Genomic DNA, 16,787 nt, shown 5'->3' on the forward strand with positions numbered 1-16,787 from the left:
TATCGGATGGGTGTCCCTCATTGCGAACATTTCAATACCACCTAGGTTGAGGCGTACGAAAAGTTCTGTGCCCATCGGATATCCTTTGCATGATCGATCCAGCATTAAATACTATTTTTGCTCTAGTGTCATGCACATTCGTCAAAAAACACGCTGCTAGGTATGTTATCCGATCAAGAACTTATGGGATGCGTGTGCCACTTTTCATGTAAGTCGATTCCACCTAGTTGAAGGTGTGTGCAAAGTATTGTGCCCATCGGATATGCTTTGCATTGTCGATCAAGCATAAAACACCGTTTTTGCCTTGGTGTCATGCACAACCATGAAAAAACACGGTCCTAGGTGTGTTATTCAAACTAGTACTTATCGGATGGGGGCTCCAGTTTGCACGCAAGTCCGTTTCAACTAGGTTGAGGTGTGTGCAAAGTATTTTCACCATCAGATATGATTTGCATCGTCGATCACGCATTATACACCGTTTTTTCCCTAGTGGTGTGCACTTCCGCAAAAAAACACGCCCTTAGGTATGTTATCTGACCAAGTACTTATCGGATGGGTGTGCCTCTTTGACAACATTTTAATACCACCTAGGTTGAGGTATAGGAAAAGTATTATGCCCATCGGATATGCTTTGCATGGTCGATCGAGCATTAAATACCATTTTTGCCTCAGTGCCATGCACATCCGTAAAAAAACACGCTGCTAGGTGTGTTATCCGATCAAGCACTTATGCGATGGGAATGCCACTTTGCATGTAAGTCAATTCCACCTAGTTTAAGGTGTGTGAAAAGTATCGTGCCCATCGGATATGCTTTGCATGGTCGATCGAGCATTAAATACCATTTTTGTCTTAGTGCCATGCACATCCGTAAAAAAACACGCTGCTAGGTGTGTTATCTGATCAAGCACTTATGCGATGGGCGTGCCACTTTGCATGTAAGTCAATTCCACCTAGTTGAAGGTGTGTGCAAAGTATTGTGCCCATCGGATATGCTTTGCATTGTCGATCAAGCATAACACAACGTTTCTGCCTTAGTGTCATGCACAACCATATAAAAACACGGCCATAGGTGTGTTATTCAAATAAGTACTTATCAGATGGGGGCTCCACTTTGCACGAAAGTCCTTTTTAACTACGTTGAGGTGCGTGCAAAGTATTGTCACCATCGGATATGATTTGCATGGTCGATCACGCATTATACACCATTTTTTCCCTAATGATATGCACATCTGCAAAAAAACACGCCATTAGGTGTGTTATCTGACCAAGTACTTATCGGATGGGTGTGCCTCATTGAGAACATTTCAATACCACCTAAGTTGAGGCATACAAAAAGTTTTGTGCCCATCGGATATCCTTTGCATGGTCGATCGAGCATTAAATACTATTTTTGCTCTAGTGTCATGCACATCCGTCAAAAAACACGCTGCTAGGTATGTTATCCGATCAAGCACTTATGGGATGGGCGTGCCACTTTGCATGTAGGTCGATTCCACCTAGTTGAAAGTGTGTGCAAAGTATTGTGCCCATCGGATATGCTTTGCATTGTCGATCAAGCATAAAACACCGTTTTTGCCTTGGTGTCATGCACAACCATGAAAAAACACGGTCCTAGGTGTGTTATTCAAACTAGTACTTATCGGATGGGGGCTCCAGTTTGCACGCAAGTCTGTTTCAACTAGGTTGAGGTGTGTGCAAAGTATTGTCACCATCGGATATGATTTGCATGGTCGATCACGCATTATACACCGTTTTTTCCCTAGTGGTATGCACATCCGCAAAAAAACACGCCCTTAGGTATGTTATCTGACCAAGTACTTATCAGATGGGTGTGCCTCTTTGACAACATTTTAATACCACCTAGGTTGAGGTATAGGAAAAGTATTATGCCCATTGGATATGCTTTGCATGGTCGATCGAGCATTAAATACCATTTTTGCCTTAGTGCCATGCACATCCGTAAAAAAACACGCCGCTAGGTGTGTTATCCGATCAAGCACTTATGCGATGGGAATGCCACTTTGCATGTAAGTCAACTCCACCTAGTTGAAGGTGTGTGCAAAGTATCGTTCCCATCGGATATGCATTGCATGGTCGATCGAGCATGAAATACCATTTTTGCCTTAGTGCCATGCACATCCGTAAAAAAACACGCTGCTAGGTGTGTTATCTGATCAAGCACTTATGCGATGGGCGTGCCACTTTGCATGTAAGTCAATTCCACCTAGTTGAAGGTGTGTGCAAAGTATTGTGTTCATCGGATATGCTTTGCATTGTCGATCAAGCATAACACACCGTCTTTGCCTTAGTGTCATGCACAACCATATAAAAACACGGCCATAGGTGTGTTATTGAAATAAGTACTTATCAGATGGGGGCTCCACATTGCACGCAAGTCCGTTTCAACTAAGTTGAGGTGCGTGCAAAGTATTGTCACCATCGGATATGATTTGCATGGTCGATCACGCATTATACACCATTTTTTCCCTAATGATATGCACATCCGCAAAAAAACACGCCATTAGGTGTGTTATCTGACCAAGTACTTATCGGATGGGTGTGCCTCAGTGAGAACATTTCAATACCACCTAGGTTGAGGTGTACAAAAAGTTTTGTGCCCATCGGCGGATATCCTTTGCATGGTCGATCGAGCATTAAATACTATTTTTGCTCTAGTGTCATGCACATCCGTCAAAAAACACGCTGCTAGGTATGTTATCCGATCAAGCACTTATGGGATGGGCGTGCCACTTTGCATGTAAGTGGATTCTACCTAGTTGAAGGTGTGTGCAAAGTATTGTGCCCATCGGATATGCTTTGCATTGTCGATCAAGCATAAAATACCATTTTTGCCTTAGTGTCATGCACAATCGTCAAAAAACGCAGTCCTAGATGTGTTATTCGACTAAGTACTTATGGGATGGGCACGCCATTTTGCATGTAAGTCAATAATACCTAGGTTGAGATGTGTGCAAAGTAGTGTGATGATCGCATATGTGTTGCATTGTCGATTAAGCATAATTCAGCATTTTTGCCTTAGTGTCATGGACAACAACCAATAAAAAATATGGTCCTAGGTGTGATATTCTAAAAAGTACTTATTGAATGGGCGTTCCACTTTGCATGGAATACCATACCACCGCTTAGAACTTTCCACAACAAACCAGATCAGAACATCCGAGAGCTAGATCACACCCTCGTCTTGCACCAGACACCATATTGGCCCTAAACTTAGCGCCCCTTTTGGTATTTCTTTATCCTTTATTCAAAAGGCATGCAAATACAAGAATCGCACCATAGTGCTTCAGTCCACACATAGCCAACCGAATAATATGATCACAGGCACTTTGGTTCTACTCTGCAATCACATAAAAGGCATCTCAGTCCAATGCAACATTCCATAGCGGCCCTTCTTTTGAATTTGGTTGAGGGTTCTAACTTGGCAGCTCTGATACCCACTAGGGGGGTTCTGGTAGGAGAGAAATCAGCCCTATCTGTCTTGGTAGCTTTGAATACCCGTCAAGGGAGTCCTAGCAAGACAAAAGCCAGCAAAACAACCACACTTGGCTATTCCTGGCAAAAAGAAAGACTAGTTGTGTAAAGCAACAGGATCTGAAGGTTCTGAGACAGTAGGAAAGCCCTCGGAAAGCAATCAACCGACAAGATATCTCATGAAACCCTGGGAAAAAAAGCCAACAGGGAAAAACCCTGGCAATATCTTTGGCACCCAGGCTGATGAAAATCAGCAAAAGCAACCTTGGAAGACCTGTTGGAAGAGAATCACCAAGTCTAGAAGCAAATCGAGTTGCCTAGAAGCTCCAAATTGCCTGGAAAAGTGCGATTTTGATAGGCACTAGGCTTGGAAAGCTCTTGGAAGAAGTGCGAATCAGATTTGGGCTTGTGGGAAGGCATGAACAGTAGGCATGCAACAAAAACAAACTGATCTGGAGGCTCCTGGCACAGAAACGAATTCATTTTTGAGCTTCTGGCAGCCCACCAACAACCTACAAACTGCCCTGGTAGTCAAAAATCAGCAAACCGATGTGATAGAATAGCCCTGGAGCACTTTCCCAGCGTGTGACTTGCCTCTCCTTATTCTTTTGTGGTCCAAAAACATCCTTGAAAGCAAATTTCAACTTTTTTGCTTGCTTTCCAAGCCAGCTAGCCAAACGTGGCTCCTGGAACTATTTTTAGCGAAAGGGATTCTTACTCCTCTTTAACCTTTAGTCCCTTGCCTTGGCCCATAGAATTAATTGCACTAAAGTGTCCTTTGAACTGTTTTAATTAGTTGGAGGCCAGGGTAGTCACTGTAAAGTCCTAAAGCTTAGAAATTCATGTCCCTGTGGCATCAAACATATGCTCAACTTTCTCAATGCTAAGTTTGCTGCTTTTGCTCTTCGCTCTGTAGGGTTGCTAATTGCTATCGAAGGTCAACCTCCCATCTGAAATCTCATGCCTCGTGGTACTAGCAATAGAGCAATAAAATCACTTATACGAGAGAAGTCTGATGCCACATGTGAAAGAGAAGGCACCCCACTTTACTTATGAGAAACACAAGTTTGTAACAATGTCTTTGTAAAGTCATCCTTTGCATTTAAAGCATCCGAAATCTTGATACTAACAAAAGGGGTTCTCAAACGAGGCTTGGAAACCATAAGAACCACAAGAATGCGATCCAAGGTGAAAACCGTGGTGAAATGCAAATAGAGCTACCTCTATCTAATGCCCAATTGTCTCCTATTCGACCACAAAATAAGAGCGAGTGTAAAAGCATCATCAGTCTAAGAATCTCTTGCGTTGAACTGGAAAAGAAAAGCATCCCAAGCTACTCTATTAAGCGAGTGGATGCCACCTTTCCTTGCCCCTTTTTTATTTAAAGGCAACTCCACCATGTTGAAGTCACCTCTAATAATCCATGAATTTGCAATTGGGGCCAATTCCTTGCTCAAAAGGACACAGTTCCTTCTATTATTGGGAGCGTAAAGTTTGATAATGTGCACCAATATGAAGTGAAATCTTTTGCTCTAGAGGGTGTGATGCTATGTCTAACCACAAAGGGGAGAAATAAATCTGAAATCAAAATGTATGTTTCTTCCCTGGTGCCCAAGAAAGGAGACTAAAAAGTGTGACTAGAATGGAATTTACCTATCTTTGCTTGGTCTTTACCATTCTAACTTATGTTCCTGAATAAAAAGAATGTCAATGAGATGCCTAGTGATACTTGGATACTTGGATAAAGCTGATTATGATGCAGCTGCCTTTAGTGGCGATGAGGAACATTGGCAAGGCCTTGAATCTTCTAGTTGTATAAAGAAAGTTCTTGGAGACAATAAAACAACACTGAAGACTAATGATAGCTGAAAAACCAGTGGGAGAGTGTATTAAGACGGGCAGGACTCAGGCATTAAGACGAGATTCTAGAGATGAGCACAGACTTCTACATGAGCCTATTTTAGTTTGAGGAGGAGGCCCTCTAGATACACGTAGCTCGGGAGGCAGTTTGGATCCTTATCTCGACAGTGGTCTCTCCGAGCATGAGCAAGCCGATAAGGAGCCTTTCATCGATGAGCAGTTTTGGCAGGCTCCTCCCTCCACGGAACTGTCCTCGAGAGGATGGATTGACTCCATTATTTGAGAGCATATCCACATTCCCCTTCGATTGAGATTTTTGAGTTGGGTTTTCTTTCAAGCTCTCTAAGCCGTGGTTGGATTTGTTTGATCCCAAAGGTAAGTGACAAGATTGATTTTCTCTAGTGGAGAGTGATTACTTTGCTAGAAAGTACAAGATCTTAGCCAAGGTCTTGAGACTGAGGTTGCCGAATTGTTCTAGTGGATATTATCCACGACATGTAGATTGGAATCGTCTAGGATCAGTGCATCGTGGACATCATCTTAACCTTCTTGGAGACATTGGATTGGAACAGAGAGGAGTCTCAGCCTCTGGCTATCCTTCTCTTGGATTTTGAGAAGGCTTATGACATGGTTGAGTGGTCCTCTTTGGAGGGCTCTATGCAAAGACTTGATTTTTAGATAGATTGATCAGAGGAGTCTCAGCCCCTGCTTGAAGGGAGCTCCCAGCTAGATGCTTGTTGTTGGCCACACGGACGAGGCTTTTTCTCGCTGGCTTGGTTTGACAGGGCTGCTCCCTCGCTTGCTTCTTGTCTTCTTCATAGTCGAGGCGTTGGATTACTTTTTGCACTCTTAGGCCGTTGGTCTCATCGGGATGAGGTGCCCGATTTGACAGGAGTTGTTAGATTTGGAGCTCGGACACTATCCTTTATGTGGAAGATTCAACAACGAGTCTTGCGGCACTTAGGGGCGCCTTGGACACATAAGGCGAGGCCTTTGGAGGATCGCTAGGTAGTGGGTCAGGTAGTATGGTTAGATGTAGAGGATGAGCCCGTTTGTTCAAAGTTGGGCCGAGAGGGCTTTTTCAGTTAGTTGATGCTAGCAACCTAGAGATGCTTGGACTCCCTTCATTGGCATATGATTAGGGTAGTGGGATGTTTGGACAACGAGTGAGGATTAGTGGGATCAGGGATAGTGATTTTGGCCATCTAGAGTTAGGTCGCTCAGAGCGTGTGGAGAAGGTGATCTTTTTCTCTTACACGACACGTATAGGACTGGTATCTTTAACTGGAAGTGTCGGCTTGGAATTCTTCTTCTTCTTCGAAAGACATTCAACCAGATTATGGACGTGACTGTGATCTAGTCGGCGGCCATGAAAGTGTTAGAATTATTATCATATTCTAAGCAGTGGCCAATGTAGTGTAATAAGTGGGTTAGGGGCACTTTTCCCTCTTAGAGATTTTCCCCCCTAACCACAATCTAATCCCTAACTACGGTTAGTGGATAAGATAGGGTTTTGTCACTTAGACAAAACCCCTCATCTCTCTTTTGTACTCACTTCATTTCAGTACACTATTCAGTAGACCTACGTTCAGCTCACTCTCTTGCTCACTCTTGCTCTCTTTGTTCTCACATTTGGTATTAGAGCAGGACAAGCTCTTGGACCAGCTCCTCCTATCCAAGCTCTTGCTCCTCACCTAGCTCTTTGCTCCTGGACGTGCTCCCAGCTCTTAGCTAGCTCCTGTCCGTACAACTCCCAGTGCATTCCGTACAACTGCGCGGTCTGTGTCTGCACGTAGCATGAGCTGCACATTCCGTACAATCCGTACGACTATACAGGTTCCGTACTATTCCATACCCGTCAGCTTCCCACACGTGCGATGCTGCTTCTGCCCGTACACTGTCGCACCTAGGTACTCTGCCTACGCCATACAGTTTTGTACGTTTGCACCATACGTTCGTACAGCTCTTGTGCCATTCTGATCGTACTATGTACAGATTTCCGTACAACAGCGCCATAGCTCTTCTGTACATTGTACCGATTCCGTACAGGCCTTTTGTGTAGGTTCTTTTCTCTGCAGGCATTCTTGCAGGTGTTCTTTGGGAGGCATTCTAGCAGATAGCCATTGTTTGGCTTGCAATTTGGGGCTTTTTTGTTTTGCTTGCAATCTTGTAGTCAAAATTTGGGACTTTTGCAAATTTTGCAGATATTTGCAAAATTTGGGGCTTTTAGTTCATTTTTTCCTTTCAGGTGCAATTTCTTGTAGAAATTTGGGGCTTTTGCATTGTGGATGCAATTTGGCAGTTGAAAGAGCATTTTGGAGGTTTGCAAGTAGTTTTGGACTTAGTGTTGGAAAGGTCACCTCCCCATCTGCAAGCCCCCAAATGAGGAGTGCGTGGGGGAGGGAGACCTAGGGCAGGATGTGCCCAAGAGAGAAGAAAGAGAGGGGGCTGCCACATGGGCAGCACCTCACAGGATTGGGACTTGCAGATGGCATCAGCATGGCGAGGGTAGTGGGCACGTGAAGGGCCTGCAACAGACCCTGATGATGGCCCAGTACAGGCGGGTCAGGACAACACGATGTACAGGTGTATGGCGCAGGACACGTGGCTGGGAAGAGGACCTGGCAGACGCGCAGATATGGCAGGATGTGCAGGCCCAGACATGCAACAGCAAATATGGCTGTCAGTGGGCAGAAGGCAGGCCTTATATAGGCTGGATACCTGCCTTGAATGGAGGGCCAAAGGGCCCTGGAAGTTTGGGCCAAAAGCCCTGGGGTGTGTGCCCTTTTAGGGCTGGATCAGCCACAGACTGGTCGGCCAGTCTGGTCGGCTAGTCTGTAGCAGGCTGGTCGATTTTTTATCAGCCCCCTTGGGGCCTATAAAAGGAGAGGCCCTGGGCCTCATTTCACATCCAACAGTTCAGCAGAACCAGCAGCAGACAGGAGCAGCCAGAAGGCATTTTCTTGGGCCTCATCTTGGAGGTGAAGGAGAGTAGAAGGTGTGCTACAGACCGAGCTCTCAAGGGCTGAACCTTGGCTGTCTCTCAGGGTAGCAAGGTGTTGTGATCTGGACGGAAAGTCTACAGAAGCTCCAGGTGGAGCACGCGGGCTTGAGTCTAGAGATAGCCAGTAGATAGGAGAAGTACCTTGTGGTAAGATAAGAGGACCACACCATTGGTGGGACTCTGGATCTGTCTCTTTTGTATTGTGTCCATAGTTGTGGACGGAAATATATATTTTGGTGGTTTCTCTATCTGGTTGGTTCATTGTCTATTGATGAGTCTGCACACCTATTGTATGCACACAAGTAAAGAAGTTTGTGATTCCACACCCACACCGCACACTGTGTGAGCTCTTGGGCATTACTATAAATCTTCCGCTGCGTGTACCCTCTGTTGGGTATTTTCTAACATGGTATCAGAGCCCAAGTAGGAGGCTCATAGGTGTGGGAGCCTGAAGGCAGGGACCTTGCTGAAGGACGACCCTGATTCAGAAGCTCTAGGGAATCGACTTCCATGACTGGAGGATTGTGCCCTTGCGAGAAGGAGGGTGACTCAGGTTCAGTCAGGTGCATTTAGAGTTCTGGTTTACTGAAATTGAGTTTGGTTGACTTTGCTGTGTGGTATAAACAGCAGAGATGTTGACCTCTACAGCCTCTTCAGCCCTTGCTTTCCCTTCCTCCTCCCCCAGTTTTCTCTCTTTCACTATCCCTAGTTTTGGAGAGTCTGGGAACCTGGACGGGACTAATTACCCGATCTGGAAAGTGAAGATCCGGAGTCATTTAGTGGCTCGAAAGTTGTGGAAGCTGACCACGGGAGAGGAGTCAAAGCCGGAGGACATGGTGGACAGTAAAGGGGAGGTACTCATGGCAGTAGACAGAGAGGAGCTTGAAGCTTGGGAAGAAAGAGATGCCCATGCCCTGGCAATAATCATAGGGACTACGGCGGACTCCGTTCTTTCGCATATCCAACTGGCCGAGATGTCAGTAGAGGCGTGGGCCACCCTGAAAGATCTGTACGAGACAGACAATACCTCCCGAATGCTTCTTTAGCATCAACTCTACAATCTTGATATGGAAGAAGGAGATACGGTACATAGCCATTTGACGAAGGTCAAGGTGGTGAGGGATCAGCTGGCAGCAATTGGTTAGAAGATAGACTCATGCCATCTGGCCTTGATGGTACTGAGGAGACTGCCTCGGAGTTTCAAGAGCTTTGTTACGGCTGTGACAGTAGGACAGAGGACCAAACCTCTGATGTTTGAGGAGTTGTGTCCATTACTGCTACAGGAGGTAGCTCTGGAGAAGCTCTACAACGAGGATAAAGATGACAAGGCAATGCTGGTGTGAAGGATTCCGCTGGCAAAGGAAAGGGCAAGCCTAACGGTGGCAAGTCCAATAAAGACGACTCTGACGACGAGGGGACTTCGAAGAGAAAGCACAAGAAGAAGTGTTTCTATTGTGATACGCCCGGACATTTTGCAAAGGATTGTAGAAAGAAAAAGGCGGATCTGAAAAACAAAAAGGAGTCTGACTCAGATTCAGAGGGAAAGGCCAAAGCAAATGTGGTAATCGAAGAGTTGTTCTTGGTGACATCACCGAGTGTTACCGAGGTCAGATATGTTGATCCAGAAATCACAGTAAGGATGTTTGACATAGAGATGTGGGTCGACAAGGAGTCAGATGCCTTTGTGAAGGTGAAGGATAGCATGGAGCGCTTGGCACCTTCCAGGTGTGTGGCTGTTGACACTGACACGAGGGTGGATTCCATGGAAGGCCCTGGGGTTTCATGGTCAGATGGATGTTGGAGTTCAGAAGGGGACTGGATTACACAAGCGCTTGGTGGGTGCCTTAATGAGAGTTTGCTTTCAGAGCGAACATTCAGGCAGTACAACAGTCTGGTATGTATTTGATATTCTGCATTTGAGCCTTTATAGTATGCTGTGCAGAGACTCTGCTCTTCATTTGTCTCAGGTGATAAGAGATTGGAAGGAATTGGCCTTCTTCGAAGGCAGAAGGGGAAGTATTGGTGCTTCTTCAAATCTTGGACGCAGATTACTAGAAGGTGATGGACAAAGAGTACTGAAGCCAGAAGAGTACCTGCTTGAGAACTCAGTGAGAGTTCATGGTCCAGGTTATCTAGAAATATTCATTGGTTGCAGACCTTGCCAAAGGAAGGACGGGTTGAAACAGACCCTCAGAGCATGGTGCTTGGAAGACTCCAGGTTGTTCACTCATTATGAGGGGGACGACTGGAAGATCGTGACGGCTGGATTGCTCGAGTTTAGAGGCGGGAACGAGACTGAAGGAGGTGGTACCAGGAGGTGCTACCAGAGATGGACCTGTGTACCAGGATGGTGTGTGGAAGCGGAACCGGACCTGGTGGAGCAGGAGCCACTGGATGAAAAGCCCAGGAAAAGATTTTGACACCGAAAGGTTCTAGAGGACTACGACCAGGGAGTTACTGGAGCATTTTCATCGACGTGTTGGCATTGGGCCGAGATGTGTCGGTGAGAGGGGGTGTTGGAAGGGTCACCTCCCCATCTGTAAGCCCCCAAATGAGGAGTGCGTGGGGGAGGGAGACCTAGGGAAGGATGTGCCCAAGAGAGAAGAAAGAGAGGGGGCTGCCACATGGGCAGCACCTCACAGGATTGGGACCTGCAGATGGCATCAGCATGGCGAGGGTAGTGGGCAGGTGAAGGGCCTGCAACAGACCCTGATGATGGCGCAGTACAGGCGGGTCAGGACAGCAGGATGTACAGGTGTACGGCACAGGACACGTGGCTGGGAAGAGGACCTGGCAGAGGCGCAGATATGGCAGGATGTGCAGTCCCAGATATGCAGCAGCAAATATGGCTGTCAGTGGGCAGAAGGCAGGCCTTATATAGGCTGGATACCTGCCTTGAATGGAGGGCCAAAGGGCCCTGGAAGTTTGGGCCAAAAGCCCTGGGGTGTGTGCCCTTTTAGGGCTGGACCAGCCACAGACTAGTCGGCCAGTCTATAGCAGGCTGGTCGGTTTTTTGTCAGCCCCCTTGGGGCCTATAAAAGGAGAGGCCCTAGGCCTCATTTCACATCCAACAGTTCAGCAGAACCAACAGCAGACAGGAGCAGCCAGAAGGCATTTTCTTGGGATAGAGATGCTTAACGATCATGGAGATCACTAGAAAATGATTGAGGGAAAGACGTGGCTTGTAGGAGCATCGAATGTAAAAGCTCATGAGATCTGGGAGTGAATATAGAAGAATATCTTTATTCTTTCATCCTCTGACATGTTTACAATACTTATGAACATTTTATTGAGTATTTTTTTATTTTCCCATATTTTAGACTCACGAAAATAGATTAAATTATGGATTTCTCTCAGGGCCCCAAAATGAGCGCCCTTTTTTCCTAATGCGACAGACAACCCCCCACATGCCATACTGATGGTTTTTATGACCGCGTCAGCTAAATGTCAGGAGGTAAGCATAGGAAAAGAATGAAGGTGTAGTAGTGCAACTCGTTGCAATTATTTTATGTTAATACAAATTGACAAATGTTTAACAAAATTTATGTTATATTACAATATTAAAGGGAAACCAAAACAAAGCATTCATTCTATGGAAAAGTATCACACTTAATGCAGACATCAAAGATAGGTTTAAACATGCAAACTTTACATTTTTTTATGAGTAGCACAACTAAATTTGAATAGAAATAAGAAAAGTAATGCATATAATGTTTATTTAATCATTTTATTTTAAAATAAGTAGTCAATGAAGGATGTATTTTTTAAATTTTGCTTAAGGAGTCAAATGGTGAAAATATGCAAAATTATCATTTTTGTGTGTTTTGAACACTTGAATTGAAATTGAGACTTGCAGGAGTCCCAAAATAACAAAATATGCCTTTTAAGAGTCTCACTTAGTTTTTCATAGAAATTCCCCATTTCCCACAAGATCTAAAGAAAAGCTTGAATTGGGCCCAAAAATATTGAAATTTCTTAAGAAGATTATGGATTTCACGTACCATTCAAAAGTTGTTGAACTTCAATGATGCTACTATTCCATAACATTTCATTAAGTAATTGTAATGAGGCTTCATGAGCTATGATTGTGCTTGGTATTTGGAATTGACACCTAATATGCTGCTTTTGCATTTTTAGAAGGGTGGCTCTTTATGGATATTGGGGTCTATATCTCAAGGCTTTTCATGCATGAATTTTGATGCCTTGGTTCTCTAGAAGGCCCATTATTTATGGCTATTTGGGATGTATATCCATTTAGCATCCTCTGAAGGCTTTGCATGCACATGGACACATGCCCCATAGTGCATGCATGTGTGTGCTACCACCCTTAAGGTGACCGTAAGTCATAAGAGCCTATATCATAAAGTTGTTGGCTCTCACTTGATTCCTCTACTTCAATCAAATGGCAAAAATATGCAAAATTACCGTTTTTGTGTGTTTTGAACACTTGAATTGAAATCGAGACTTGTAGGAGTCCCAAAATAACCAAATATGACTTTTAAGAGTCTCACGTTTTTCCTACAAATTTCCCACTTCCCACAACATCTAAAGGAAAGCTTGAATTGGACCCAAAAATACTGAAATTTCTTAAGAAGATTATGGTTTTCACGTACCATTCAAAAGTTGTTGAACTTTGAATGATGCTACTATTCCATACATATGACTTAACCTATGAGGAGAAAGCTAATTGAAAAGGCCTTTTTTTTCTCAATTGAGAAATTCAAATGACTTCTTAAGTGAAAAGTGAGAGGATCCCCAACTAAGCTATTAACGTTAAAGGTGTAGCTTGGAAAGGGGAGGGCTTGAGCTCAAATCCTCCTAGTACCCACTCCAAGGTCTTAGCATTAGGTTATTTAAAGGCATAAAAGAAGTAAAACGCTCATCCTTACAAACCAAAAGTGAGAGGGGCTTAGAATGGAGGACGCCTTCCTCGAGGATGCCTTGGTTACCCCCCCTCCCCTCCTACCTGAGCTCCTACCTTTTCCATTAATTAATACATTTTGGAATACTTTTCAATTGCGGGGCCTATTTCAAAAAAATGACAAGAGCCATATTTTAACCTTTCCATAATTATAATTATCTCACAAAATAACTCCCATAAGAAAAATAAACCAAGGTATTTCATATTATGATGTTGAATTTCACACCAATACAAGACTAGACTTTTGGACCCAAGGCAATATTCCACAACATGCAATTGCAATTTGGGGGCTAGAATTTTTGGACCCAGGTCCTAATTGCAACTTTTTAGCCAATAATTTTCTATTGATCATGCATTGCATGCTTCGTGGACCCAACTTGAGTCTTGTTCAAGAGACCACAAAGCACGTAAGTTGAAATTTATGGTTGTCTTGCCACAATGGATTTGGTGGTCAAGCAACCAAATAGCACATTGGTTGAAATTTATGGTTGTCTTGCAACAATGGACTTTGTGGTCAAGAGACCACATAGCACATTGGTTGAAATTTATGGCTTTCTCATTGATCGACTAGAAATAATTGCCAAGGGTCACGGGATCATCGTTGAAATGAAATCAAAAAATAGGAAATCATAGTAAAATCATGGGTTTCTTACAATTGGTTGAAAATAGAGGCCCAAGAGTTCTAGAATAGTTTAGAAAAGAAATCACAAAAGAAGAAGTTCACATTAAAGGCATGGCCACATCTTGATAAAAGAGACTCACAACAATTGAGGGGAGTGTCTTAGTTAGTTCTCTCCCCGATCATAGAAATTCATTTCTTCTTGCAAGAGGTTCATTATCATTTCAATGTAGTAATATTTCTTCTTATAACTTAGCTTTTGACCTTTGTGTGAGTTATAACATGATTCACATTTATGGGTGGCCTAATGGAGCATAAACTACTTTAGGTTTTTTTATAAGATTTCCCATCATTGCAATATTTACTTTTTCTTGTGTGTCTGTGTGTGTGCGAGCGAGTGCGCATGTGAGAGAGAGAGAGAGAGAGAGAGAGAGAGAGAGATGTCTTACCCAAATTTAAAAGAAGTGTGAAAATGAAAATGAAAATGAACTGCAAGGTACATTACTGTAAGGTGGTAACTTTTTGTTTAGTATGTGAATCGTTTCTTTTGTTTTTTGAATGGAGTATAATTAACCTTATTTATGACAGTGTCCGTGTGGAATTGATCCTATGTTCAACCGTTTATATCATCATATAGTCATCCTATTTTAAAGTCCCACACTTAAAGGGAAACCAAAACAAAGCACTCATTTTATGGAAAAGTACCACACTTAATATAGACATCAAAGATACATTTAAACATGCAATGTATAATATTTTTATGAGTAGCACAACTACCTTTGAATAGAAATGAGGAAAGTAAGGCATTTAATGCTTATTCAATATTTTTCTTTTAAAATAAGTAGTTAATAAAGGATGTATATTTAAATTGTGTATAACTTGTAGTCAAATGGCAAAAATATGCAAAATTACCATTTTTGTGTGTTTTGGACAACTTTGAATTGAAATTGAGACTTAATATGTGTTTTAAGAGTCTCCCACCTCCCAGAAGATCAAAAGAAAACCTTGAACTAGACCCAAAAGTATTGAAATTTCTTAAGAAGATTATGGATTTCACGTATCATCCAATAATTATAATTATTCCACAAAAAAACTCCCATTACAAAAATAAACCAAGGTATTTCATATTATAATGTTGAATTTCACACCAATACAAGACTAGAATTTTGGGTCCAATTGCAATATTGCACAACATGCAATTGCAATATTGAGCTAGACTTTTTGGACCCAATTGCAACTTTTCATCCAACCATGCATTGCACGCTTTTAGGCAGATGGCTTGTTCTTCAATGCATCATTCGAGGAGAGGTGTTTGAATTTGCTTCTATTTATGCACCTCAATCGTGGTCAAGTGACCACATAGCACATTGGTTGAAATTTATGGCTTTCTCATGATAGTTTGGAAATAGTGGCCAAGAGTCACTGAATTCACTTTGAAAGGAAATCAAAAAGCAAGAAGTCATATGAAAATCATGGGTTTCTTACTAATTGAGTCATAGAATACTTTAGAAAAGAATCACAAAAGAAGATGTCCACATCAAAGGCATAGCCGCATCTTGATAAAAGAGGCTCACAACAATCGAGGGGAGTGTGTGAGTTAATTCTCTCCCACATCGTAGCAATTAGTTTCTTCTTGCAAGAGGTTCATTTTCATTTCTTTGCAATTAGATTTCTTCTTGTAAATTAGCTTAGTCCTTTGTGTGAGTTATAACATGAATTCACATTTATGGGTGGCCTAATGGAGCATAAACTACGCTACGTTTTTAGACAAGATTTCACTCATTACTTTTTCTTGTGTGTGTGAGCATGCAAAAGAGAGAGAGAGAGAGAGAGATTGTTCTTTGTAGGTAGCATGAATTTCTTATTTCTTTTGTTCTGTCTTACCCAAATTTAAAAGCAGTGTGAAAATGAAAATGAAACTGCTACTGCAAGGTAGAGTGTGAGGTGATGACTTTTTGTTTGGTATGTGAGGTGCCTTCTTTTGTTTTATTTGAATGGAATCTAATTAACCTTGTTTATGACTGTGTTCGCAGCATGGAAGTGATCTTACGTTCGACCGTTTATATCATAACGCTCACGCTTGTACTACTAATCGCGTCGCGCTCTTCCCTCGCGCAGAGCCAGGCAGATCAGTTCCTCCAAGATCATAACCAGGCGCGCTCCGCGGTGGGTGTTCCGCCTTTGACATGGGATTCAAGCTTGGCAGCATACGCTCAATCTTACTTTGCGCCCAGTGATCACTGTCAGCTCTCCCATTCCGGGGGCCCCTACGGCGAGAACCTTTTCTGGGGTAGCGCTGGTACTCAATGGTCTCCCACGACTGCTGTCAACGATTGGGTCTCCGAGAGCCAGTACTATCACTACGATTCCAACACCTGCGATTTGTGGGCATTACACGCAGGTCGTCTGGCGTGATTCACAGAACCTAGGATGCGCCTCCCTCACCTGCAGCGACGGATCGACTGTGATCGCATGTGAATATAATCCTCGTGGGAACATCGTTGGCCAAAAGCCCTACTAACAACTATTTACCGGCGAGCAGACTTGACAGGCCGTTGATGATCTTACAGCAGCAGCAAGAGTAGCCTGTGTTTATGAAATAAGCCTTCAGCTGTGCTCCCAGTTGAGAGTATATTGTCGTCCAAAAGCTTTAAAAGTTTGGTAAAATTTAGCAAACTAAGTCTCACACTGAGTGCCCTGATAGTTCTTACTGCTTAATGTTCTCGTAAATTCGTGCCGGTGAGTAATTGTTTCGCTAGCTCACGTGCTCGTGACGAGTGTATGCTTCCTTTGAGTATCAAAGTGTGGAGAAGTATCCTTACGCGCCATAGTGAATACTACTAGGACTGAGATTTGACCCCAACGGAGACCTTTACATTGCACATGCTTA

General features: G+C 43.4%; 1 pseudogene; it reads left to right on the forward strand.

Moving 5' to 3' along the window:
- The first annotated feature begins 6,504 nt into the window (after positions 1–6,504).
- On the forward strand, positions 6,505–16,540 carry LOC147888695 (pathogenesis-related protein 1-like; annotated as a pseudogene).
- The last annotated feature ends 247 nt before the right edge of the window (positions 16,541–16,787 follow it).

This window comes from Dipteris shenzhenensis, chromosome 21 (assembly GCF_047967505.1).
Source record: "Dipteris shenzhenensis isolate YYH24624 ecotype China chromosome 21, Dip_SZ_1.0, whole genome shotgun sequence".
NCBI classification, from domain to species: Eukaryota; Viridiplantae; Streptophyta; class Polypodiopsida; order Gleicheniales; family Dipteridaceae; genus Dipteris; species Dipteris shenzhenensis.